General features: G+C 42.2%; 1 protein-coding gene across 7 annotated transcripts in view; it reads left to right on the top strand.

Moving 5' to 3' along the window:
- Positions 1–27136, top strand: part of pcdh15b (protocadherin-related 15b) — a 1538224-nt gene that overhangs the window by 542839 nt on the left and 968249 nt on the right. The window lies entirely within an intron of this gene.

Raw genomic sequence — 27136 nt, 5'->3', positions numbered from 1 at the left:
ATGCACAGCAATTAGTGGCTTTTGACTGCAAAAACATATATGTGATATTGCTTGTTTTGTTTCAATGATTGGTAAGAACTCCAAAATACTACAAGTGTGTTTAGCCTTTAATTCCAAAAAACGATTTTAAAAAGAAGGCTGCTCCAGAGAGAAGATAGCAACTATGATATAAAAATAAATTCAGCAAGATATCAAATAAACTTCAAACAGATTGGGCTGTGATCTCTCATGACTATGAAGTTAACAAGGGGCCACGACTTCCTACTTGGCAGCAAGTCATCCCTGCACTTAATGTCCCAAACATCATCAGACACACTTTGTTTTTCTCTTTTATGTATTCTTCAAAGATGGATTAAAAAACCTGACATCTGTTAGAATGGGCTAGTGGAAGTGAACCACCTTCTATGTACCAACCTGTACTGGACCGTTAGTGTTCCTGCCTAGACCTGGAACAAATTGGAGAAACTCGCCCAGGTCTGATGGTAATAATTGTCATGCATAAAATATGCATAATTATTTGATAATGGTAAGAAATACATTGCGGCTTGCCACGTTTCAAAATTGTGGATGGAAAAACACCAATTAACAAGAGCAAATAGAACGATGCATATGGCTTAAGCAGTTGTACAAATCGATGTGTGATCAGTTCAATTTCTGCCTGAGTGGTGTCCGTTACTCTTGCCTACACTCCAACTAATAATTTCCCTCCAGCTCGGCTAAGCACAAATCATCCTAAGTATCCTGTTCTGTATCCAAATAACCATTGCAAGCCAGTGAGGAATATCCTGAAGTCACCTTACAATACCATAGATTAGGTCAATCAAGCTACTGTGTAAGTATGGGGAAAGGTGTTGCTCTGTTTCAGTTTCATCTAATTATTGCAAAACAGTTACTCAGTGTAATACTAATTTAGAGTTTACATTGTTATTATGCTGTTTGTTAACTGCTACTGAGTCAATACACAATAACATTGTTCAATGTTATTATAATTACCATGTACTACTTCAAATAAGCTTGTGAATAGCGAGGCTGTATGTAGTTTTGATACTTTTACCAGATGAATGATAGGTTATTTGTGGAGAAGAATATGAGTTTTATACCACGAATATGGAGAAATTATGTCCTTAATGATTTGTATGGCAGCAGGGATGGGGGGGTTAGTATTATGACATTGAGAAAAGATGGCTAGTACAGCAAAGGATTAACCAGCTGCATATCACACAGGATACAGTATTGTACTTTTGGAGTCCAGTACTGGTTACAACAGATTTTCCTATTTTATGCAAATCTAAAGATGAAGAAGGGCTTATGCCCGAAACGTTGATTCCCCTGCTCCTCGGATGCTGCCTGGCCTGCTGTGTTTTTCCAGCATCACATTTTTCAACTTTGATCAGGAAATGTCAAGTAATGAGTAACACGATAACCCATCTCAATTTGGAGGACAAAAATAAAATTGCAATATTGCCCTATGCCACAGTTGTTTCTTTATTGTGGTTTGGTTTTTATTATCTCTCAGATGGAGCATTGTCTCACCAATGTGCCATACCATTTTTGAATTTTATTCATTTATCTTTTTGAGCAAATGTTCAAAAAAGTTGACACAAAAGGTTAAACCATAAGAAATGAGAACCGAATAGGCTGTTTGGTTCCTCATGCCCTCTTCACCATTCAATAGGATCATGACTAATTTGATATTTCTCACGTCCACATCTCTGCAACCATTGATTCCCTTATTGATTAAGGACCCATCTATCTCAGCCTTCAATATACATGAATAGTTTGCTGTTATAGCTCTTTGTGGCATACGTTCCAAAGATTTTCAACCCTTAGAAGAAATTTCTCCTCAGCTCAGACCTTAATCGGTGCCCTTTTTTTCTGAGACTATGCCCTCTGATCCTATCCTTTCCCATGAGGGAAGTATCCGCTCAGCATTTACCCTATCAAGCCCCTTAAGAATCCTGTATGGTTTAATGAGATCACCTCTCATTCTTCTAAACTCCAGTGAATAGGATCCCAACCTGTTTAGCCATTTGCTCATAAGACAGTCCCTACATAGGCAAAAGTGGCAATGTAATAACCGGTCCATGCCAATAGAGCTATTCAGAATGCAAAACTTATTAAACTCTGTTGACAACGTTAGACACAATAGAGATGCAAGAATTTATTTTTCATTTGTGAGTAGGATAAAATTATTTCAAGACAGATGTGCTTCTAAATCTTTTTGTTTTGCTTCATCTGACATAATTTCAAAGGAATTCTATTTTGTGCAGTGAACGGTAGAAACTTGGTGATTATATTCATGCATCCTAAGTAATCTCCAGTCGGAAAACAAGGATGAAATGGAATGCCTTGAATAGCAACCTTTGTTAACAATTTACATTTTCTTCCCAAGCATAAATGTCAAACGACTTGAATACCATGAAAAGTTGAAAGGCATGAAATATGGACTAACATCTCCCAAACTCACAAACACAGAAATAAATTGTTGATAGTTGTGTCGCAATGCACAATGCCTTATGCACAGAACTTGACTTGGACCTTGAGGAAATTTGCAACAAATCTATAACAACATCCTGTTAGTGATTCAAAATTATGATTTTGTCACATTCTTTCCTCAATTTATTCAGGTCTAAAATTCAAACAAAATGTCTGCAAGTTAGCTTTGAGAAATATAAAAGCATTATCATCTTTATGCAGTGACCAGCAAGAAAGCCTTGTTTGTTTATTACAGCATAGACACAACTAACACTTTTCTTTTTACTATTGGCTATTTTAATAAGCTCCAGAGAACCTAATGTGTTCCTCTATGTCCACCATTGATGGTTTTATGTTTCACCACCATAGGCTTGTTATTCCCTCCCATAATATCCCCACTACTAACATTCCTTATTGTTAAATGTATCTTTCACCGGTTGCCAATTCTAATGTCCCTTTTTTTGATCTGTCAATTTGTCATCACATTCATGTGGAATCTGGTCCCATGTTTTACTCTTAAAGGAAATATTAGAATGCAATTGTATTATGATTTGACTGAACATGCCAGTTGCATTAATATTCATCTCTTAATTGTTCTTGTGAGTTAAAAAAGATTGTTATGTGCAGATTGTTACAGCTTTGTTCTGACTATACATTGCTTTTGAGCTGCTTAAATAAGTGCTTTTCTACAAACACGTTGATCAGCATACTTCATTGTAATTTAAACATTTCAATAGCTTTTTCTCAGACAAAAGTTGATTTATTTCATTCAATTATGATTGGCTTTTGAACCTTTTACTATGCCTATAGTTTATCAGCTACACTGGTGGGAGCATCATTCTTAATCATGTGAATGTCCAATTTCTCTATATCTGGTTATCAGAAGAACATGCTTTCATTTCTCCTTATTTTCCAATATATTAAAAATAAACTTACTATATTGCAATAAGGAGTCAGCCTGGGCCCATTTGGTATGGTGTAGGTGGGCTGCTGGAAATGTCACCAATAACTCAGTGATATTTTCTGGTTAGAATAAGAGCAACTGGGTTTTGGATAGCTTCGTTGGTTAAAATGACTGGAGTGAGGTGGGAATAATGCCTTCAAATATGATTTTTATCCCCGAAGCAGCTGAAAATCTTTCTTAGGTCTTGAGTTGTGTAGCGGGATGAACTTAATGGAGATATTTTCTGGGTAACAGAGATCAGACTAGAGTCGAATTTCAGATTGAGTTTGAGATTAATGTAGAGAAGTCTGAAAGTAGTGTGCTAAACTTAGGTCATGTGATTGCCTTTGTTTTATGACCAGGTTTGGCTCCTCTTTCCAACCTCTCCAGTTGGTCGCAAGAAATCTTTAAGTTCTTTTAGCAAGAGTCTATAATTCTCCTTCATTATAATGCAGTTAACTAATTTCTAAACTAATAATAATTGCAACATTTTCCTGATTGAAAGAATGGGCACAATTATTAATAGCCGATCTAAGTGGGTGTGAAATTGCATGCATACTTGCGTGTAAAGTTAAAAGGAGTATTATGACCAGTTCAAAAAGACATCAAAGAATATACAGTTTAGAGTGTTCTACATGGAAACACAAAAGATAAAAGTAGGCCATTTGATCCCTCAAGCCTGCACTGCCAATTAATAAGATTATGGCTGATCATCGAACTCAATATCCTAATACATCAACCCAATCTCCTCAACACCCACCCTCCACAATATTCCTTAGCCACAAAAGCTAAAGCTCTGTCGTGATTGTAAGGTGGTCAGCCAGGTGAGTCTCATAGAATACGGATTCCTGATTGGTGTTGTTCATCAGGTCATGGGGGAGCCTTATCTGACAGATAGAAACAGGAGTGTCAGAGATTCTGTTCACTCTGAGAGCAGGCTCTGGGGGAGCTGGATCAGTGTAAAGGACTTTCCATGTGTAATTAAAGGGTGATTTGGGTGACAGGATGCAAATTCCTGTGGAGTTATTTCAACCACCTACTTGAAAACACAATGTTTTGGCCTCAATTACATTCTATAGTAGTGAATTCCATAGGCTCACTACTCCCTGAGTCAAGACATTTCTTCTCGTCTCAGTGCTAAGAAGTTTACTCCTTATCATTAAACTATTAACTCCTGGTTCTGGACTTCTCACTGTCATGAAGATCCTTCCTGCATCTAACCTTCTAGTCTTGTTAGGATTTTCTAGGTTTCTATGAGATTCCACCTCCCCCGCACCCCCCTCCAATTGATCTAAATTCCAGTAAGTACAATCTTAACTGACTCAATTTCTTCTTACATTGTCAACCTTGCCATAGTGTCATAGAGTTATAGAGATGTATAGCACGGGAACATTTGAGGAATCAATTTGATCAACGCTCAAACCTTCACTGCATTCCCTCCATAGCAAGAGTATCATTCTTCAAATAAGGAGACCAAAATGGCACAGAGTATTCCAGTTGTGGTCTCACTAATTACCTGTATAATTGCAGCAAGAATATCCTTGAAGCATGACTATTTAAGCTGAGACAACATTTGTTTAATTAGTGTCATAGGCCCTTAGCAACAGCAAATATTGCAGTTATCTTCTGAGTTTTCAGTGTTATGATATTTCTTTATAATCCGTGTTGTTACTGCATGGATTATAATATTTAACTTCTCAATTCTGCATCCTTTAGTCTTTCATGAGAGAAGAAACTTTCTTGCGACAGCTTGTTTGTGTGTTTCTATGTTTGATTTTGTTCTCTCCAGGCTTGGTGATTGTAGGTGATGTTTTCATCTTCAACATGAAAACATTTTCATCAAATGAAGATAGGAAATAAGGTTCTTTTCAACATCCTCAACATGTGCCTGTGCCACCACCCTGCCCCCCCAAAAAAGCCCTCTTCGCTGCATTGGAGAAACTTTAATTTCAGTTCAGCTGTCTGTTTTCTAATTCACTGCTGTTCGTCAAGTGATGCCTGTGCCCATTTTAAATCTGTGACTTTAGTTCCTTTCTTGTTTAAGCCATTTCAGTCCATGGATGTTCTGAGCATTAAAATCAATGATGGAATTCAAAAATCAATAGCCCTAGTCACATAAATCATGACAATAGGCTTAAAAGACCGATTTTGCTGAAGTAAATCTGGCAATTAGATGATGAGATGTGGTAGCAGAGCGATGGTGATATTTAAAGATACATTTTGGAATTGCAACAAACAACTCTATGGGAAAAGAGATCCATTTGTTGCTAACTTGAAAGGTTCAGAACAGTATTAAATTAAAGTAAGTGACTTAAAAATCTGCTAATCGGAACAGTAAGTCTCAGCATTGTGGGGAGTTTTAGAAACCAACTGATAAGGAGGGAGAAAGTGGAAATTAAGAGTTAACTACAAGAAATCAAAAAAACAATTTTTACAGAGTCAAAAGGTAGAGGTAACAAATCTAAACAGGGGTCCCTTGGAAACCAAGGCAGAAGAGTTAAAAATGGAGAATATGGAAATGGCAGATATGAAATGTTTGAACCTGAGACCCATATGTCTCTGTGGAGTTTGTACACTCTCCCCGTGATGATGTATTTTCCCTCCGGGTGCTTTGGTTTCCTCCCACAGTCCAAAGTTGCCAATAGTGTCTAGGGGTAGGCAGGAAAGTGGATTATCCATGGGAAATGCAGGGATAGGGTGGAGGGAACATCTGGGTGGAATGCTCTTTGGTGGGTCGGTGTAGACTCGATAGGCTGAATAGTCTACTTCCACTCACCCACTGTACTCTATGCTACTTTCTCCCCACCCCCACCCTCCTCTAGCTTATCTCTCCACGCTTCAGGCTCTCTGCCTTTATTCCTGATGAAGGGCTTTTGCCCGAAACGTTGATTTCGCTGCTCCTCGGATGCTGCCTGAACTGCTGTGCTCTTCCAGCACCACTAATCCAGAATCTGGTTTCCAGCATCTGCAGTCATTGTTTTTACCACCTGAATGGTCTACTTCCACACTGTAGGGATTAAGGCTGTAAAAGAGGTAGCTATAGAGATGCAGGATGCCCTCATTATGATTTCCAAAATTCCCAAGAGACTGTGATGGCTCGTCTGGTTAGAAGATAATAAATGTAATGACATTATTCAAGAAGATAAACTGTAAACTAAGAACTGCAGCTATCCTGAGGTCAGTCAGTGGCATAAATTCTGCAATCAATTATTTTTCAAACAATTTCACAGGATGTTTGGAAGCTGGAGATCTCAATAGGCTAGCATGAGGTTCCAGTTAACACAATACCAGTGCAATGATTCAGTCTTCATTTCAGCTGAAATAGGCTTGGGACCTGCCTCCTTGATTGTACTGAGTGCAATGTCAAATCGCCAACATTAACAAAATCTTCCTAGCAAAATAGCTCAGGATTCGGCATCAGAATGAGTAAAGGGTCTACCTTTGGCAGTGCACAATGTCATGAAAGAATGTGTAAAACACTGATTATAATTTGATAGGCAAAATAAACATGCCTTTATGTCAGTGAAATTATGCTTGATATATTTATTAAAATGTGTTGAGGCTGTAGCCTAGTAGGGTTTTAAAGTAAATTGAGTAGATTGGACATATTTGAAAAGGTATTCGATAAAGTGCAACTTAAAAACCTGTATAAGGTAAGGCCTAGCGGGGGTTGAAGGTATGCAAGGATTAAGTATTGATTATAGGACAAAACAATAGAAACTAAGAATAAATGGATCATTTTAAAGTTGACAATGTCTAACTGTGAGAGTGCCCAGCAATCACTCCTGAAGCTCTGCTTTTTACAATTCAGATTAATGAATTGGATTAACGGACAGTGTGATGTACCTGAACCTGTTGCTATGTTAAAGCTGCGTGTGAAAACAAACAATGAGAATGACATCAAGGCTTGGATTTTCCCAGCTTTGTGGAAGGTGGAAGGGTTTCCAGGGAATTAGATGGGAGCCACCTTGGGTTGGCTTCCCAAAGCCTTCCTGCCTCTTGTGACTTTCTTGACAGCCGATGACTATTTGAGCTAAAAACTCCATGTCAGAATGATGGGGGTGCAGTAATGAAAGGCTGCAATTCAGTCAGTGAATAGGCCACCAGAGCAATATCCCCTTCATCCCAATGTTCTAAAGACTTCGAGAGTCTCGGTGCAGTCTGTCTGTATTGGTCATTTTGAGGATGTCTCCATGTTGAGCTATACACATAGTCAACAATCTGTCTGATCAGCATTAACCACTCCCAGAAGGGTTGCCAAGATTCTAAATTTCTCTGCCCTTGACCTCAACATTGGGAACTTTTCTATCATACTGGTAATACAGGAAATACCCAGGTGACCAATTAAGTAACTGCATCCCCTGGAAAATCACATTGCTAGTCTCACTGACAGGAAATGCTGAACATGGTCTCACATTTGATCCTGTCTATTGGATCCCAAAGCCCACCGACAATACAACTCAATAAGGGACACAGGTTAAGTGAATAAGTAAGACGTTGGCAGATGGCGTATAATTGAGGCTTATAATTTTATCTATTTTGGTAAGAAGATCTCTTTTAAAATAGTGAGAAACATTGAACATTTTCAGGAGATTTTGGGTATTGTATGCGAACAATAAATGGTATGTTAATCTTTGTTGTAAATCAGTTTGAGTTTCAAATTGAGGAAACATTGCTACATTGTACATGATTTTGGTGAGAACACACCTGACGTGTTGTCTACTGTTCTAGACTCCACACCCAAAGAAGGTCTTTGAGAGAAACTAGCAATTGATTCCCAGAGTAAAAGAGTTACCCTTTTGGAGAGTTTGACCAGAATGAGCTTATGCGGTTTGGAGTTGGGAAGAATGAGGCTAATCTCATTGAGATGTTTCAATGAAAGAATCTCACTGACTGGATACTGTTTTCCTTGGCTTATTTTGCAGTAATTTATTGGGTCATTTCAATCAACCACATTACTGTATAAACTCACACAAAAGAATAACATATTTACTTGACATTGAATGATGTTTATTTGGTTTTTTTTCAGTCAACCTTACTGATTTAAAAAATATCAAACTTTACTGAATTATGTAAACTTGAATTTATCAACTGGCATAGAGAGATTTGAACTCACATCTCCAAACCTCTGGATCACTAGTTCAGTGATATATCCACTATGCTACCATATCCAATTGATTAAATGCTACTATATCAATGTTTTACTTTATGTTCTGGCTCCCAACTCTTATGTATAAAGGAATATTAAATTGATCTTATTTTAAAGAAATAACTACGACCTCCTTTTCCATACAATAAAGCTGAGCATGGAGGCTGCGGGTTGGCAATGTGAAGCTGAATATACAGCTGAACTGGTGGGGTGGGTATCGGTGATAGAGCTTTGCAAGCATATATCTATTGGAAGAAATGCAATCGCTATATTGAGGGGTGTGCAACAACCAATAACCATTAAAATAAGATTTTTGAGATGCCACTTAAAGTTATTATGGCAAAAATAAAGTTCTGTGAATGCACTAATTTTCAAATATTCTAAATGCAATGATATATTTAGAATTTGATTTCATCACCATTCTTCTGTCACACATTGCATCATACCCTGCTATCACTTTAATAATGCAAATTATTTAATTTGCCTGTAACCTAATTTGATGACTGGTTCCACCTCCATGCAAATATATTTCACCTCAATTATAGCTACTTCTGGCAGATTGATTGATGTGCTTTTTTTATTTGTCTTTGAATTAATCAATTAGCAGTTCAATCATGTGCAACTGCATTTGTCATCTTTTCTATCATTATTGAAATCTCGTCTTTCCAATAATTTTCATTCGTATTCCATAATGTTAAGAAATAAAAATGGAATTTGTTTCTTTTCAGCCATTGTACGTAAATGGCTTTTGTGATGTTTCAAGTGTAACAGAAGATCATATCCCTAGGTGCAAGTGGTAATGGTAAAGTATTTTTCACTCTAGCCTGTCATTCCTGCATTAATGAGACCTGACCCTCAATGGGCCAGCCCTTCCACTGCCATTAATAGCTGAGTGACTGGCCTATTCTGTCAGCCTGCCGCAATGGGAGAATCTACCTTAGCAAATCTATTTATTCATGGTAAGTAATACAAGGGATGAGCCACTAGTATTTTTCTTTGGCTATATCCAGCAGGTGTTTTTCTTCATTCTTCTGAAACAATGCCTATCATAACACTTAAATGGAAATATTTTTCTTTAAATTATTTAAATTTCTAAAAAATTACCTCATTTTGTGTCAAATCAGCATTACATGCTAATTATCAATGCAAATGTGCAGAATATCCACATTGTAACATACTTGTAATATTAATAATATGATTTGGGTTTATTATTGTCACATATACCTAGGTGCAGTGAAAAGTTTTGTTTTGTATGCAGTACTGGCAGATCATACTGTAAAAGGTTTGTAGGGTAATAGACCAGAGCTAAGTATACAATATTAATGCCTCATAGAAGATGCACAGAAAGTGAGCTCAGCATTAAATTTAAAATTTGAGAGGTCCATTTTGAAGTGTAATAGCAAGGAACAAGGTATTCTTGAATCTATTCATACATGTATACAAACTTTTATATCTCCATCCCCAATGGAAGAAGGTGGAAAAGACTATAACCAGGGCAGGAGGGGTCTTGGATTATATTGGCTGCTTTCCTGAGGCAGGAGGAAGTATAGATAGGGTCAATGGATGGAAGGTTGGTTTGCATGATGGACTGAGCTGTGTTTATGACGCTCTCTAGTTCATCTCTTGTTAATGATGTTAAAATAGCTTCTGATATGGCCACTCTCAAGTGCTGTAATTTCTAGCTTGATACGAAAACAGCAGCAAAAAACAACAGGCTGTGTATTAAAATGTTGTAGCCTTTAAAGTAGTTGCATGACACCATCTCATGTTTAATTAAGGTTCAGCATGGGAGCCACCTAATCACATGGGGGTCTGTCTGAAATCCAAGGTATTTTGCAACATTCTCCAGTAATCTTGAGGGAATGATTTTTTATCTCAAATTTGTTTCAAATTTAGGATGTGGGTGTCACTGGCAGTGACCCAATGTTTATTGCTTACCTATAATTGTACTTGAGAGTGCGTTTGTGAGCTGCATCCCAGATCTATTGTAATTCATGTGTGGTATGTCGACCCATAATGCTGTTAGGGGAGAGTTCGAGGATTTGGACCCAGTCAGGATAAAGGAACAGTAAGACATTTCCAAATCAGATGGTGACTGGTTTGGAGGGGCACTTGCAAGTGGCATTACTGTGTATCTGCTGCCCTTTGTCTTTCTAGGGTAGCGATTACAGGTTTGGAAGGTGCTATCTAAGGAGCCTGGATTAATTTCTGCAGTGGTAAAAACAATGACTGCAAATGCTGGAATCCAGATTCTGGATTAGTGATGCTGGAAGAGCACAGCAGTTCAGGCAGCATCCAAGAAGCAGCGAAATCAATGTTTCGGGCAAAAGCCCTTCATCAGGAATAAAGGCAGAGAGCCTGAAGCATGGAGAGATAAGCTAGAGGAGGGTGGGGGTGGGGAGAAAATAGCATAGAGTACATTAGGTAGTGGGGAAGGGGATGAAGGTGATAGGTCAGGTAGGAGAGGGTGGAGTGGATAGGTGGAAAAGGAAATAGGCAGGTAGGACAAGTCCGGACAAGTCATGGGGACAGTGCTGAGCTGGAAGTTTGGAACTAGGGTGAGGTGGGGAAGGGGAAATGAGGAAACTGTTGAAGTCCACATTGATGCCCTGGGGTTGAAGTGTTCCGAGGAGGAAGATGAGGCGTTCTTCCTCCAGGCGTCTGGTGGTGAGGGTCACCGCCTCTCCCTCACCACCAGACGCCCAGAGGAAGAATGCCTCATCTTCCGCCTCGGAACACTTCAACCCCAGGGCATCAATGTGGACTTCAACAGTTTCCTCATTTCCCCTTCCCCACCTCACCCTAGTTCCAAACGTCCAGCTCAGCACTTGTCCGGACTTGTCCTACCTGCCTGTCTCCTTTTAACATAGAACATAGAACAATACAGCACAGAACAGGCCCTTCAGCCCACGGTGTTGTGCCGAACATTTGTCCTAGCTTAAGCACCCATCCATGTACCTATCCAATTGCCGCCTAAAGGTCGCCAATGATTCTGACTCTGCCACTCCCACAGGCAGCGCATTCCATGCCCCCACCACTCTCTGGGTAAAGAACCTACCCCTGACATTCCCCCTATACTTTCCACCCTTCACCTTAAATTTATGTCCCCTTGTAACACTCTGTTGTACCCGGGGAAAAAGTTTCTGACTGTCTACTCTATCTATTCGTCTGATCATGTTATAAACCTCTAACAAGTCACCCCTCATCCTTTGCCGTTCCAATGAGAAAAGGCCTAGCACTCTCAACCTATCCTCGTACGACCTATTCTCCATTCCAGGCAACATCCTGGTAAATCTTCTCTGCACCCTCTCCAAAGCTTCCACATCTTTCTTAAAGTGAGGTGACCAGAACTGGACATAGTACTCCAAATGTGGCCTAACCAAGGTCCTGTACAGCTGCAACATCACTTCATGACTCTTGAATTCAATCCCTCTGCTAATGAATGCTAATACACCATAGGCCTTCTTACAAGCTCTATTCACCTGAGTGTCAACTTTCAAAGTTTTCCACCTATCCACTTCATCCTCTCCTCCCTGACCTATCACCTTCATCCCCTCCCCCACTCACATATTGTACTCTATGCTACTTTCTCCCCACCCCCACCCTCCTCTAGCTTATCTCTCCACACTTCAGGCTTTCTGCCTTTATTCCTGATGAAGGGCTTTTGCCCGAAACGTTGATTTTGCTGCTCCTTGGATGCTGCCTAAATTTCTGCAGTGCCTGTTGAAAATGGTGCGCACACACTGCTACTGAGCTTTAGGTTGTGGTGGGACTAAATGTTGGTGGATGTGGTCCCAATCAAAAAGTTTGGTTAATCTTTGATATCCTCAGATTCCTTGAATTATGTTGGAGCTGCATTCACGCAGGCAAATGGGGAATATTCCATCATACTCTTGACTTGTATCTTGTAGACACTTGTCAAGCTGTGGGAAATCAAGAGGTCAGTTACTCATTGTAGGATTCCTATTATCTAACCTACTGTCATAGCCTTACTTATATGGCTGGTTCAGTTTCTGATACCCAGGATGTTGGTACTGAGGATTCAGTAACCATTGACTGTCAAGGGGCAATGGTTAAATTCTATTTTTTTGGTGATGGTTATTGCCCAGCTCATGAGGAACGAATGTTGCTGAGCACTTGTCACTCCAAAACATGTATATTATCCAGGTCTTATTGCATTTGGTCACAGACTGCTTCACTATTTGAGAAGTTTTGAATGGTGTGAATATTGTGCAATCATCAGCAAACATTTTCACTCCTGACATTGATGTTTGGATGTTCACTGATGATATGGAGATAATTGAGGCCTGCACTCATATTCCAAATCAGAATAATTGAATGACGGACCTTATCAGGACCATAAAACAATTACATGTATGTGGTGACTTGTGGAATAGTGGAACTAGAAAAATATATGGCTGATGTGCACTCTTCATTAACTCTTAGGGGTTCATAGCAGGATATGCACAATTTTCAATGTTTAATTGCAAATTGGGTAACTATTGGAAAAGTACAAAATGAAAGACTCCAGATTGCTTAACCAAACATGGCTTTGACACTTGATAGAACTTCTCTAGAGGCAGAAGTATTTAAAGATTAATTTCCTCCATTAGTAAGAACTCACATCGAGAAACATAAGGCTGTGAAGAGAGGTTGGATAGCCTCTGGTTGTTTTCTTTAGAACAGAGGGTTAAGGGGTACCTAATTGTGTATAATTTAGAGAGCATAGGCAATGTGGAAAAGGAACAATTGTTCCTCTAAGCTGAAGGATCAATAATGAGGTGACACAATTTTATGGGGAAGGCTAGGAGCGGAGTTGAGGATTTTATTTTTCACCCAGAGATTATGCGCCAAGTGCTGGAAAGTGGGTGCTAGTGTAGATGGGTCAGCACAGAATCAGTGGGTCAAAGGACCTCTTCTGTGCTGTATGTCTCTGTCTCCGATTCTAACTCTAATATTGCAACAGAGAGGCAGACATGGAGATGGCTCACTGTCTGAGTTTGTCCACAAATTCAAGTCCTGTTTCTGTCAGACCCCATAAACTTCATGAGGATAGAGGTGGGGAAGATAAAGGGAAGACAACTAGCCAAAAATATGAAGAGCCAATAGGTAATGTCCTCAGATCTCCTCCTCAGGTTTTCGGACTTCACTCCACCCTTGGATCCTCCTTTCTGGCTTAAATGTTTCCTTGGTCACAGATTAGCACATTTTCATGCAGATTGCTAGAAATTGCAGTGTATATTCATGGGACTTGTAAGGACACACAAAGTCAATACAGAAAAATTAGCTCTGATCGAGAATATAACTGACTGAGGCTCTGAGGTTCCAGGATAATTTCTTCATGTGCAATGGCTCAACAAGTTTATTGTCAGAATTCCAGTTGGTACCTGTTATGACCCCAGTTGAAGTTCTACTGAACAGGTGAAATCCAATAAGAAACCTATCTTTATAGATCACATTGTTATTTGCCTTAATGAGGTGGGATCTCGATGAAAACCAAGCAATACTGCAGATCTTGCTTTTGTTAATAAATTTCTGTTTCATTGTTTTAGATGAAATAAACTGAATTATCTACTTTGAATTTGTATTATAAGATTTTAAACACAGTACAAGTGTAATCTCATTAGTCTTCCAAACCGCCAAAAGCTGTTTCTCTCTTCAGTTTATTTGGTGCTCAAAACACCCCTCTGGTGCAGTACCTACAACACCACTTGTACAGTAAATGTGCCAGTGTCCCTGTATCTGGCACCTCAGGCTAAAGTAACTTCTAACTTCAGCTTTTAGATGAGACTGTAATTAGTTTTTTTTCCCTGGAACTATCACAGACTAAGCTTAAATGCTCTCAGTATTAAGTGACTTCTTTAGAGTTTTATCCCAGCACTTCTGGTGTGGACCTAACACAAAATCCTCACTCGAAGGTAACCTAGTTCTTTATGTATCTTTCTCATGAGCATTGACCTACACAGCAGTCCTTTTACAAAATCTTCACAGGGTTGCCCAAATGCAAAGTAAACCTGAAACCAAAAATTTCAGTGGGCATTTCTCTTATACATGAAGAAACCAAGTTCCATCTTGGTCAGATGGGCCAATGGAATGAGAAGTGGCAGATGGAGTTTAATTTCGATAAATGCAAGGTGCTGCATTTTGGGAAAGCAAAACTTAGAAGGACTTATACACCTAATGGTAAGGTCCTATGGAGTGTTGCTGAGCAAAGAGACCTTGGAGTGCAGGTTCATAGCTTCTTGAAAATACAGTTGCAGGTAGATAGGATAGTGAAGAAGGTATTTGGTATGCTTTCCTTTATTGGTCAGAGCATTGAGTACAGGAGTTGGGAGGTCATGTTGCGGCTGTACAGGACATTGGTTAGGCCACTTTTGGAATATTGTGTTTAATTCTGATCTCCTTCCTATCGGAAGGATGTTGTGAAACTTGAAGGTGTTCAGAAAAGATTTACAAGGATGTTGTCAGGGTTGGAGGATTTGAGCTATGGGAAGAGGTTGAATACGCTAAGACTGTTTTCCCTGGAGCGTCGGAGGCTGAGGCGTGACCTTGATAGTGGTTTATAAAATCATGACGGGCATGGATAGGATAAATAGGTAAAGTCTCTTCCATGGGATGGGGGAGTCCAGAACCACAGGGCATAGGTTTAGGGTGAGAGGGGAAAGATATAAAAGAGACCTAATGGGCAATGTTTTCACACAGAGGGTGGTACATGTATGGAATGAGCTGCCAGAGGAGGTGGTGGAGGTGGTACAATTACAACATTGACTTTCACTGAAGTCTCTCATGAGATTAGCATATAAAATTCAAACCGCATGGTATAAGGGATAGTGTACTGACATGGATAGTGAACTGGTTGGCAGACAAGGAACAAACAAATTATTTTCCAAATGGCAGCCAGTGACTAGAACGGTATTGCAGGCATCATTGCTTGGACCCTAGCTTTTTATTATGTGTTGATGATTTAGATTAGGGAACTAAATACTTATGTTCAAGTTTGTAAATGACATAAAGCTCAGTGAGAGGCTGAACAGTAATGAGGATGCGAAGATGTTCAAGTGTGATTTGGACAAGTCCAGTGGGTGGCAAATGCATGACAGCTGAAGTATCTACTTTAGTCGGGATAACTCTGAGGGTTGATGCCAGTGGGAACATCCTCCATGCACCCTCTAGCATTGCAATCGGAGGAGCAGAGAGTACCTGACGTACGCAGGGCAGCCGAAAGTGTGCCGAACCTGCGGGAGGTCAGGCCACATGGCGGAGGACTGTAAGGCCACCATTTGTTGAAACTGCAAGAAGAAGGGTCACCTGACCAAGGAATGCAAAGAGGCCAATAACTGCAATCTGTGTGGAGAGGCCGGCTATGTCTACAAGGCCTGCCCAAAACGAGGGGCCACCACCTATGCACAGATGGCCGGAGGTGGCAATGTGAGCCGCGGACCGCAAAAGGCCAGCAATGTACCACAAACCAGTATGGGAGCAGTGTCTGGGGGCACCCAGAAGGATGGAGCGGAGCAGATGGCAGCCAGCGGGGAGGTGCAACAGCCAATCCAAGCTCCCACAGGACAGATGGAGGAAATGGAGGAGGAGCAAACCAAGGAGGCAGAGGACTGGATCCCTGTAATAAACAGGAAGAGGAAACCTGGCCAGGCCCCCAAAGCCACCCAGAAAAGGGGGAAATGACACCTGCATGAGGAGGATACAGCCAGCTCTTCAGATGGTGAGGACGGGTGTAAGGAGGGTCGTCACCAGAGGAAGAGACAAAGCGCCGCGGGGAGAAAGGAGGGCAGCACCCCCCAAACAGGAAACCCTTTGAGGGGGCTGGTAAAGACCACCGCCCACCCAGTGAGAACCACGAGGTACACACCGCCCCACAGCTCCAGGTAACTGGGAGCAGCACTCCTCGGACAGCCCCGCTGTCAGATGGAGAGCGGGACTGTACAAAACCTGGTCCCGACCCGAAGACACCAGAGCAGGGAGATGCCTGCAGCGTGGAGCCGGACAGCTACCTCAGCCCTGTGAATGTCCAGCAGTTCGCGTTCACCACAGGGATGCAGATAGCTATCCCAGAGAGGCTGGACCAACAGCAAATGGACACTGGTACCCTCATAAAATGGTAAAATGGGAATAAAAATTAATGTGCATAGCATTAAATCTGCTACGCGATGTATCTCTACATTGGCCTTCCTGGCCAACGTTAAAGCCGATGTCCTGTTTCTACAGGAGTGTGGGATACCGCACCTCAGCAGCTACAGGAGATGATCAAACTCGTGGGGCCCATGGCCGTCAGTTTGGTTGGGGGCAACGATAGCCACGCCTCCGGCCTGGGTATCCTGTTGGAGGAGGCTACTTCACCATCTCCAAGGTTAAGGAGGTGGTGGGCGGGCGCCTCCTCATCGCTGATGTCATATAGTGAAAAGCTCCCCTGAAACTGATTAATGTGTACGCCCCAAAGGGTAAGAGTGAATGGTTGGCCATCCTGCAGCAGCTTCCACTGTTGCTGGCTACGTCCAGGCCGGTCATTCTGGCCGGAGATTTCAACTATATAATTGATGCAGGTGGACGATCCGGCGAGGGGGGACAGTAAACTGGACACCACGTCCAGAGTCCTGATAGAAACGGTCAAAGATGCCAAGCTGCACGACGTCTTCAGCACCCCTGCAGACGGAGTGCAGCGTAGATACACCTGGTTATGGGCATACGGGTCTATACGCTCAAGGATAGATTATCTGTTTGTGTCCTGAATGTTCTCAGTCAGATCCACTGACGTTAAGCCGGTGTTCTTCTCTGACCACTGCCTCCTGCTGGCCGACTGTCATCTACAGGACGAGCAGCGGGCTGGTAAGGGAACGTGGAAGCTGAACAATAAGCTGTTGACCCCGGGAAACATTGAGGAGCTCAAGAGGGATAACGCAGGTTGGAGAACTGTGAAGCCCCGATTTGAGTCTCCAGTGGACTGGTGGGAAACAGTAAAAGGGAACATCAAGAGGTTCTTCATCCTCAAAGGTGTTCAGGAGGCGAGAGAGAGAGGCAGGGAAAACTGTCCCAGCTCCAGGAAAGTATGCAGAACCTGCTCCTGCTGCAGATGATGGGGGTCGATGTCACGGAGGACCTCAAGGAGGTGAAGGGCCAGCAAGCCTCGCTCTTTGCCTCAGAGGCCTCCAAGATAATCTTTCGGTCCAGGATCCGCTCGGTGGAGCAGGACGAGATGTGCTCACGTTTCTTCCAGAAGGTGCACAAAGAGAGCTCCGTGCTCAACAGCCTGAAGGAAAAAGATGGCTCAGTAACGTCATCTCAGGCTGACATCATGAGGATCAGCAAATCCTTCTATGCCAGTCTGTATGATTCGAAGCCAACCAACAGCGTGGCCTCCCAGTCGTTCCTGTCCTCTATCATGGAGGTCTTAGACGACAGAACACGGGAGAGGCTGGACCAGCAGCTATCTCTGGATGAGCTGACCAAGGTCCTCGAGTCCGTCAAAAAGAATAAAACTCCTGGAAGTGATGGCTTACTGGTCGAGCTCTATTCTGCTCTTTGGGACTTGATTGGCCAGGACCTGCTGGAGGTGTATGTCAGTATGCTTTGGGCAGGTACCATGAGTGAATCCATGAGGAAAGGCATCATCACCCTCATCTACAAGTGGAAGGGGGAGAGGGAGGAAATCAGAAATTGGAGACCAATCTCACTATTAAATGCAGATTATAAAATCTTGGCAAAGGTCATCGCCAACCAGGTCAGGTCTGCTCTGGAATCGGTGATCCACCCTGACCAAACCTGTGCTGTACCGGGCAGGAAGATTGCTGAGAGTGTCGCACTCTGCAGGGATACGATCGTCTACGTGCAGGACAGGGGGTTGGACACCAGCCTCATCAGCCTGGACCAGGAGAAAGCTTTTAACAGGATATCACACACGTATATGAGAGATGTTCTCTCCAAAATGGGTTTTGGGGAGGGAATCGGTAATTGGATCAGACTGCTCTACACTAACATTGTCAGTGCAGTCTCAATCAATGGGTGGAAATCAGATAGCTTCCCAGTCAGAACTGGAGTCAGGCAGGGCTGCCCTCTCCCTCCTGCCTTGTTTGTATGCTGCATAGAGCCATTTGTCGAGTCCATCATGTGAGCCTGAAAGGGGTGACTATTCCTGGCAGCGGGGACCTGTAGGTTAAGGCCTCCCTGTACATGGATGATGTCACCATTTTCTCCTTTGATCTGCTGTCTGTGCACAGACTCTTGTGCATATGTGACCAGTTCGAACAGGCCTCGGGGGCCAAGGTCAACCGAGGCAAAAGTCAGGCTATGCTCTTCGGGAACTGGGCAGACCAATCCTTCATCCTCTTCACCGTCAGGACCAACCACCTGAAGGTACTGAGTATTTGGTTCGGAGGGGCTGAGGCGTGTGCCAAGTCCTGGGGGGAGCGTATCAAGAAAGTGAGGCAAAAACTGGGCAGATGGAAGCTATGGTTGCTCTCCATCATGGGTAAATCAGGTGTGAGGCACTGTCAGTGTTGTTATATGTGGCACAGGTCTGGCCTATTCCCAGAACCTATGCCGTCGCAGTCACCCGGGCCATTTTTCATTTTGTATGGATATCAAAGATGGCCACCTTTGTTTGTGGCTGCATCAAGTTGTGCGTGGATCCCCGGTACGCAAACACAAAGTGTCACTACGTACTGAGGTTCTACCTGTCCCTGGTGTTGCGAAAGATGGGCCTGGCCTCGCTGCCGCGGAACGCTCCATCTAGTTGGGCCATTCCGTATCACCTGTCCTTCGTAGAGAAATTTATGAAGAAAAACACCTTTGACCTCAAGTCCATCAGGAAGTGGTCAGCACCTAGTGTCCTTGAGACCCTTCGGGAAGAGGAGAGGGTGGATCCTGTTGAGCGATTCCCTGAGCACACTGTCAAAGTCATTTGGAAAAAATGCCTCATCGCCAGAACTTTCCAACAAGCACTAAGACATGGCTTGGCTGGTGGTGAGAAGGGCTCTGCCTGTGAGATCCTTTATGCACGCCTGGACTCTCTGCCGCACCGCATGCTGCCCTCGAAGTGGCTGCGGAGGGGACCAGACTGTCACACACCACGTTCTAGAATGTGCCTATGCAAAGGAAGTCTGGAGACAAATGCAGTGGTGTTTGTCAAGTTCATCCCGAGCAGCTCCGTGACGCGGGACTCCGTGCTCTACGGTCTGTTCCCCGGGATGCACACCAAGACGAACATCAACTGTGCCTGGAGGATCATCAACTCGGTGAAAGGCGCTCTTTGGTCTGTCTGAAACCTGTTGATCTTCCAGCTGAAGGAGCTAACCCCAACTGAGTGTTGCGGACTGGCACATTCCAAGATCCAGGGATGCGCTGAAGCTTGGGGCAGCTGCCGCCAAGGGAAAGACCACCGTGTAACGTCTGCCTGCCAAAGAACAGGAAGTCCACACAGTAAGTGGACTCCGCTGACACCTCAGCTAAATATATGGATAGTAAACGTACAGACCTGTATATATGAATGATTACTCGATCTCTGTATGCTAAGAAATGGAATGTTTACGTATGTATGGCATGACCGATTGTACAGATCATCAAAATATTTTATGAATAAAGTATATTTTTGAAATTTAAAAAAAATCTACTTTAGTCGCATTATCAGGAAGGCCGATTATTAACTGGAGATCAATTGAGGAAGGGATGGGTGCAACAGGACTTTGGTAGACTGGTATACCAGTTGCTGAAAATAAGAATATAGGTAGTGGAAAAAGCAAATGGCTTATTTTCTTTAAAGAAACTGTGTATGCTATAAATCTGAAACAAAGTTCTCAAGAAACTCAGCACTTCTAGCAGCATTTGTAGAGAAAAAGAAACAGCCTTAACATTTTGAATCCAGTGATCCTTCATCATTTGGATGCGAGAAAATGTGGTATTTATGATGATGACTGGTGGGGTGGAGAGAAATCAATACAGAACATGACGATGGTGTCCAGAGAGAGAAAGGGAGAGGTAAACAAAGCTGAGAGATGAATGCTGAGTGGAGTACTAAGAGTAATGTAAGTGTGTTAACTGTGCTGGGAGCAACCCATACACAACAGGACCAAGGGGTGTAGTGGCAGGTGAAGAACAAGGAAATAGGTATTCACGTTCTGAGTTCTGAAGATATAAAGTACCTTGGTGGTAGATGGGGTTTGTTCCTCCAGCTTGCACTGAGCCTCACTGAAGTGCTGCAGCAGGCCTGAAATGCAAATGTTGTCTTCGAAACATAGATGGTGTCTTGAAGTGACCAGGAATTGGGAGCTCCATTTTTACATAGGTGTTCAACAAAGCAGTCACTTAGTATGTGTTATGTCTCCCCCCGTGCAGGAGAGACCACATTGAGAGCAGTGAATACTTAAGACTGGATTGAGCAAAGTGTAGATAAATTGCTGCTTCATTTGAAAGGGGTGGCTAGTGCCTTGAATGGTGAGGAGCAAGAAAGTAAATGAGCAAATCATAGAGTCATACAGCACAAAAACAGACCCTTAGGCCATGTTAAACATAATCCCAAACTAAACAAGTCCTGCTTACTTGTGTTTGGCCGATATCCCTCTAAACCTTTTTTATTCATGTACTTACCTAAATGTCTTTTAAAAATTGTAACTGTGCCCACATCCTCCACTTCTTCTGGAAGGTTATTCCATGCATGAACAACCCTGTGTGTTTTTTGTTTAAAAATTGCATCTCATGACTTGTTAAAATCTCTACAGTTGCACAAGTGTGCCATGGAGATTTGGGAAACTGTTGGGAGTGAAAGAGGAATGGACCAGGGTATGCAGAGCGAATGGTCTTCATTCTTCACAACACCCTTCAGTCTAATTTGTCCATGCTGACCAGATATCCTCATCTGATCTAGTGTCATTTGCCCAGCATTCAGTTCATATCCCTCTCAACCCTTCCTATTCATGTACCCATCCAGGTGCCTTTTGAATGTTGTAATTGTACCCGCCTCTACCACATCTGGCAGCTCATTCCATAAACACTGCATGAAAATATTGCCCCTCAGGTCCTTTTTAAATATTTCCCCTCTCACCTTAAACCTATGCCCTCTAGTTTTGGACTCCCCACCCTGAGGAAAAAGACCTTGACTATTCGCCCTATCTAATCCCCTCATGATTTTACAAACGTCTATGAGGTCACCCCTTAGCTTGAGAACACAAGAGTGCAGAGACAGTATATTCTTGTTAGGATGAAAGGAAAGGCTGTTAGGTGTAGGGAATGCTGGATGACTGGAGAAAATGAGGTTTTGGTTAAGAAACAGAAGGAAGCACATGACAAGTATAGACAGGAGAGATTGAGGGAATCCTTGGAATGTAAAGGCAGTAGGAGTATACCTAAGAGGTAAATCAGGAGGGCGAAAAGGGGACGTGAAATAGCTTTGGTAAATAGGGTTAAAGAGAACACAAAGAGTTTTTATAAATACATTTAAGGACAAAAGGATAACTAGGGAGAGAATAGGGCCCCTCAAAGATCAGTAAGGCAACCTATGTGTGGAGCCGCAGGAGATGGGGAGATAATAAATGAGCATTTAGCATCAGTGTTTACTGTGAAGGACATGGGATGTATAGAATGTGGGGAAGTAGATGGTGACATCTTGAAAAATATCCATATTACAGAGGAGGTGGTGCTGGATGTCTTGAAATGCATGAAAGTGGTTATAACCCCAGGACCTGATCAGATGTACCCTAGAACTCTGAGGGAAGCTCGGGAAATGATTGCTGGGTCCCTTGCTGAGATATTTGCATCATTGATAGTCACAGGTGAAGTGGCAGAAGACTGGAGATTGGCTAATGTGATGCCATTGTTTAAGAAGGAGGGTAAGGACAAGCCAGGGAATTATAGACCAATGAGCCTGACATCAGCGGTGGGCAAGTTGTTGGAGGGAATCCTGAGGGACAGGGTTTACATGTATTTGGAAAGGCGAGGGCTGATATGAGATAGTCAGCATGGCTTTGTGCATGGGAGGTCATATCTCTCGAACTTGATTGAGTTTTTTGAAGAGTAACAAAGAGGATTGATGAGGGCAGAGCAGTAGACAAGATTTATATGAACTTAAGTAAGTCGCTCGACAAGGTTCCCCATGGGAGATTGGTTAGCAAGGTTAGATCTCATGGAATACAGGGAGAACTAGCCATATGGATACAGAACTGGCTCAGAGGTAGAAGACAGAGGGTGGTAGTCAAGGGTTGCTTTTCAGCATGGAGGCCTGTGACCAGTTGTGTACCAAAAGAATCGGTGCTGGGTCCACGGCTTTTCATCATTTATATAAATGATTTGGATGTGAACATATGAGGTATAGTTAGTAAGTTTACAGATGACACCAAAATTGGAGGTGTAGTGGTCAGTGAAGAAGGTTAACTCAGAATACAATGGGATCTTGATCAAATGGGCCAATGGGCTGAGGAGTGGCAGATTGAGTTTAGATAAATGTGAGGTGCTGCATTTTGGAAAAGCAAATCAGAGCAGGACTTATACATTTAATGGTCAGATTCTATGGAGCGTAGCTGAACAAAGAGACATTGAAGTGCAGGTTCATAGTTACTTGAAAGTAGAGTAGCAGGTAGATTAGATAGTGAAGAAGGCATTTGATATGCTTTTCTTTATTAGTCAGAGCACTGAGTTGAGAGTGCAGTGCTGGAAAAGCACAGCAGGTTTGGCAGCATCCGAGGAGCAGGAGAACTTATGTTTTGGGCATAATTTTCTAAGCTGCCTGAGGAAGAAGAGCCATTGTTGAGCCTTTGTAACCAGTGCATTCACATGAAGAGTCCAAGAAAGCTTGGTGTTGATGACCACTTCCAGGAGCAAACTATGAATCTGCACTCCTCGGTCTCTTTGTTCAGTAATACTCCTCAGGGCCTACCATTAAGTGTATAAGTCCAGCCCCGGTTTGACTTACCAAAATGCAACACCTCACCTTTATCTAAATTAAACTTCATCTGCCACTCCTTGGCCCATCTGATCAAGGTTCCGATGTACTCTGAGATAATCTCCACTGTCCACTACACCACCTATTTTGGTGTCATCTGCAAAATTACAGGCCATGCATCTGATAATCACATCCAAATCATTTTCATCAATGACAAAAAACAGTGGACCCAGCACCGACCTTTGCAACACAACACTGGTCACAGACCTTCAGTCCAGAAAGCAACCCTCTACCATCACTCTGTCTCATACCTCCAAACCAGTTTTGTATCTAGTTGGCTAGCTCCCCTGGATCCCATGTGATCCATCCTGACTAACCATCGTGCAGTAGACTTGTCCAAGGTTTTGCTGAAGTCCATATAGACCATGTGTACGGCTCTGTATTCATCATAGAAACCCACAAGGTTCTCAAGGCACTGAGGCGACAGAGGAGGCATTCAGGACTGAGATGAGGAGAAATCTTTTCACCAGTAAATGGTGAGCCCATGAAATTCTCTTCCACAAACAGTGTTTGAGATCAAAACATTGAATGTTTTCAAGAAGGATATAATTTTCAGAGCTAAAGAAATGAAAAGGTGTAGGGATAATGTGGGAACAGGGTACTGAGTTGGAAGATCAGCCGAATAGTGAAATCCTATTTTCCAAGTTTCTACAAAAATGTTGGGAATAGTCTGGGCACATGGCAGCATCTTGCAAGAGAACTATATGTCTGACCAATTGCTCGAACCAGTGCAGATGTAGATGTGAAGCATTGACTGTTCCTTTTTCCATTGATGCTGCCTGGCCCGCTGAGTATTTCCAGCATTTTCTTCTTTTTTAACCAGTTCTCTCATCAACATGTTCAGAGATATTATTACACACCTCTGGAGCAGGTGGGGCTTGAACCCTGGTCTCTTAGTCTGGAGTAGGGACACTACAAATGCACCACAAGAGTCCCTTTCCAGCATTTTCTGCTACTATTTCAGGTTTGCAGAAGCTGCAGTAATTTGCTGTCCTATTATATGCTCTGCAGGCATTTGTACATTTGATTACTTTTAATTTCAAACTGGAAAATCTTCATCACTCCTTGCAAAGTTTTTTTTTCTATGAAAATCCATTAGTGTGCAGAAAGAATGCAACTGAATTGGTTGGTGCTAATTAACTGGAAATTGTTACCATTTTTAACCCAGGAGCTTTGTACCAATAGAACTGGTCTCTGAGTTCAAGATATTTTCATTTGTCCATGGGATTATTGATTGCAATATCCAGACAAGCATTGCATTAAGCCAGTTTCAAAAAACAGAGCAGATTACATTATTGTGAATGACCAAGTTGTGTACGACTGTCTGACATAGCTGTGATTGTAAAGTGCATCACATACTGAATCATACACTTTTTGATGGGCTTGATAAACAGAGGTACAGTGTTCAGAAGTGTCACTCCCTGATATTGTCGTGGATACATATTCAACTTTGTGTTCAAAATGAAATTGGACAAGTATTGAAGGAAAGAAAATAGGGAATTGAGTGACAGGATGGTGGTGGTGGTAAGACAGCATGGTGGCTTACTGGTCAGCACTGCTGCCTCACAGAGCCAGGGAACCAGGTTCGATTCCAGCCTCATACCACTGTCTGACTGTGTGGTGTTTGCACATTCTCCTTGTGTCTGCATGAGTTTCGGCTCAGTGCTCCGGTTTCCTCCTATGCTCCAAAGATGTGCAGGTTAGGTGGATTGGCAATGTTAAATTGCCCCATTGTGTCCGGGGGATGTGTTGGTTGGGTGAGTTAGCCATGGGAAATGCACGGTTAGGGAAGGGAGGTGAGTCTTAGTGGGATGCTCTTTGGAGGGTTGGTGTGGACTCAGTGGGCTGTATGGACTGCTTCCATTGTTGAGATTCTATGGTGGATTTCATTTCAAAAGAATCGTCCCAAACTCTGTGATGTTGAATGGTATCCTCCGGGATAGAAAACTATTCTATTTAACAATCCTGAGGGGAATTGACCAAAGTTTTGCAGTCTAAAAATAGGGATGTTTTTATTAATGTAGCAAGTTGTTATCTGTTCTTGGGATTGATTAAGTTGCTATAAAGGGGAACAGGTGGGACTGACTTATAGAAGGGCAGCAAAACTTAACAATTCATAAGCTTACTCTATAAAGGAAGGTGTTAGGTTTCACTGGCTTTGATTTCAATTAACCTAAATAACCCCAGCTTCAAGTCTGATCTACTCCAGAGGAGTTGAATAATATCTGTGAACAGGTCCATTAGAAAATATCCAATCCAAATTGACAGTGTGGATAAAGGACCAGGATTAGAGGTACTAGTGCCCACGCTTTCCCTTCCTGGCTCTGATTTGTGATGTTGATTGAGGATAAACATTAGCCTGGTCACTGGAGTCACTGTTTTTCTTTGAAAGCATTCTATGGGATCTTTACTTGCATCTGAACAGAGATGTGGAGTCTTGGTTTAGTGTCTCATCCAAAGGACTCATTTCCAATGGTATAGCACTCCTTCAGTACTGCTAAAAGGTCCGAGACCTGAGAAATTGACTCTGTTTTTTGCTCCATACTGTCTACCTGATTTGCTGAGTATTTCCAGGATTTTTGGGTTTTATGTTAGGATTCCAACATATGCTTTATTTTGCTTTTTGTTGTATTTGTGAAGTGAGATGGCTTTTGTCTCGGTAATTAGACAAGGAACATTTTTGGTGCCTTGACTATTTTACTTCAATTTTGCTCGCTGATTTGAGGATTTGTAATAATTTGTATCTGTATCTAGCAACATTTTGGATCTATCAGAGGTTTGCAATTCCTTGGTGACATAGGAAAAAAAATGGTCATGAGTAAAATTATTGAATCTTTGATGTTTTGATGCTTTTTGTATTCCTAGTGAACTGAAAAATATCAAGTGACTATAAAGAAGAAAACCACCAATTATGTTGAAGGTCATCAATGATGATCTTTTGCAAAATTTCATACTTGCTTTAGATTGCCAAGTACTTTGCAGTTGAAGCACTTACTGAGTAATTCTCAACATTATCAGATAAACACGAAAATTGAATAGTACATTCCGATTTTCTGCCTGAGACTGGTAGTGCTCTGGCAACCAATTTAAAATATAGTGGAACAAAGAATTTAAGAAAGAAAGAAAGAGTACATTCAGGAATACAGGTGGTATAGAAGATGGCTTTTATTGGTAGAGGAATTGAGTTCCGGAGTCCTGAGGTCATGATGCAGTTGTATAAGACTCTGGTACGGCCGCATCTGGAATATTGTGTGCAGTTTTGGTCGCCATACTATAGGAAGGATGTGGAGGCATTGGAACGGGTGCAGAGGAGGTTTACCAGGATGTTGCCTGGTATGGAAGGAAAATCGTATGAGGAAAGACTGAGGCACTTGGGGCTGTTTTCACTAGAGAAAAGAAGGTTTAGGGGTGACTTGATTGAGGTGTACAAGATGATTAGGGGGTTAGATAGGGTCGACAGTATGAACCTTTTCCCGCGTATTGAGTCGGGTATTACAAGGGGGCATAGCTTTAAATTAAGGGGGGGTAGATATAGGACTGATGTTAGGGGTAGGTTCTTCACTCAGCGAGTCGTTAGTTCATGGAATGCCCTGCCAGTAACAGTGGTGGACTCTCCCTCTTTATGGGC

This window comes from Chiloscyllium plagiosum, unplaced genomic scaffold (genome assembly GCF_037043375.1).
Source record: "Chiloscyllium plagiosum isolate Xiang-an unplaced genomic scaffold, Cpla_swu_hap1 HiC_scaffold_22, whole genome shotgun sequence".
In the NCBI taxonomy this organism is placed as follows: Eukaryota; Metazoa; Chordata; class Chondrichthyes; order Orectolobiformes; family Hemiscylliidae; genus Chiloscyllium; species Chiloscyllium plagiosum.
This window is presented reverse-complemented; position numbering and strand designations above follow the sequence as displayed.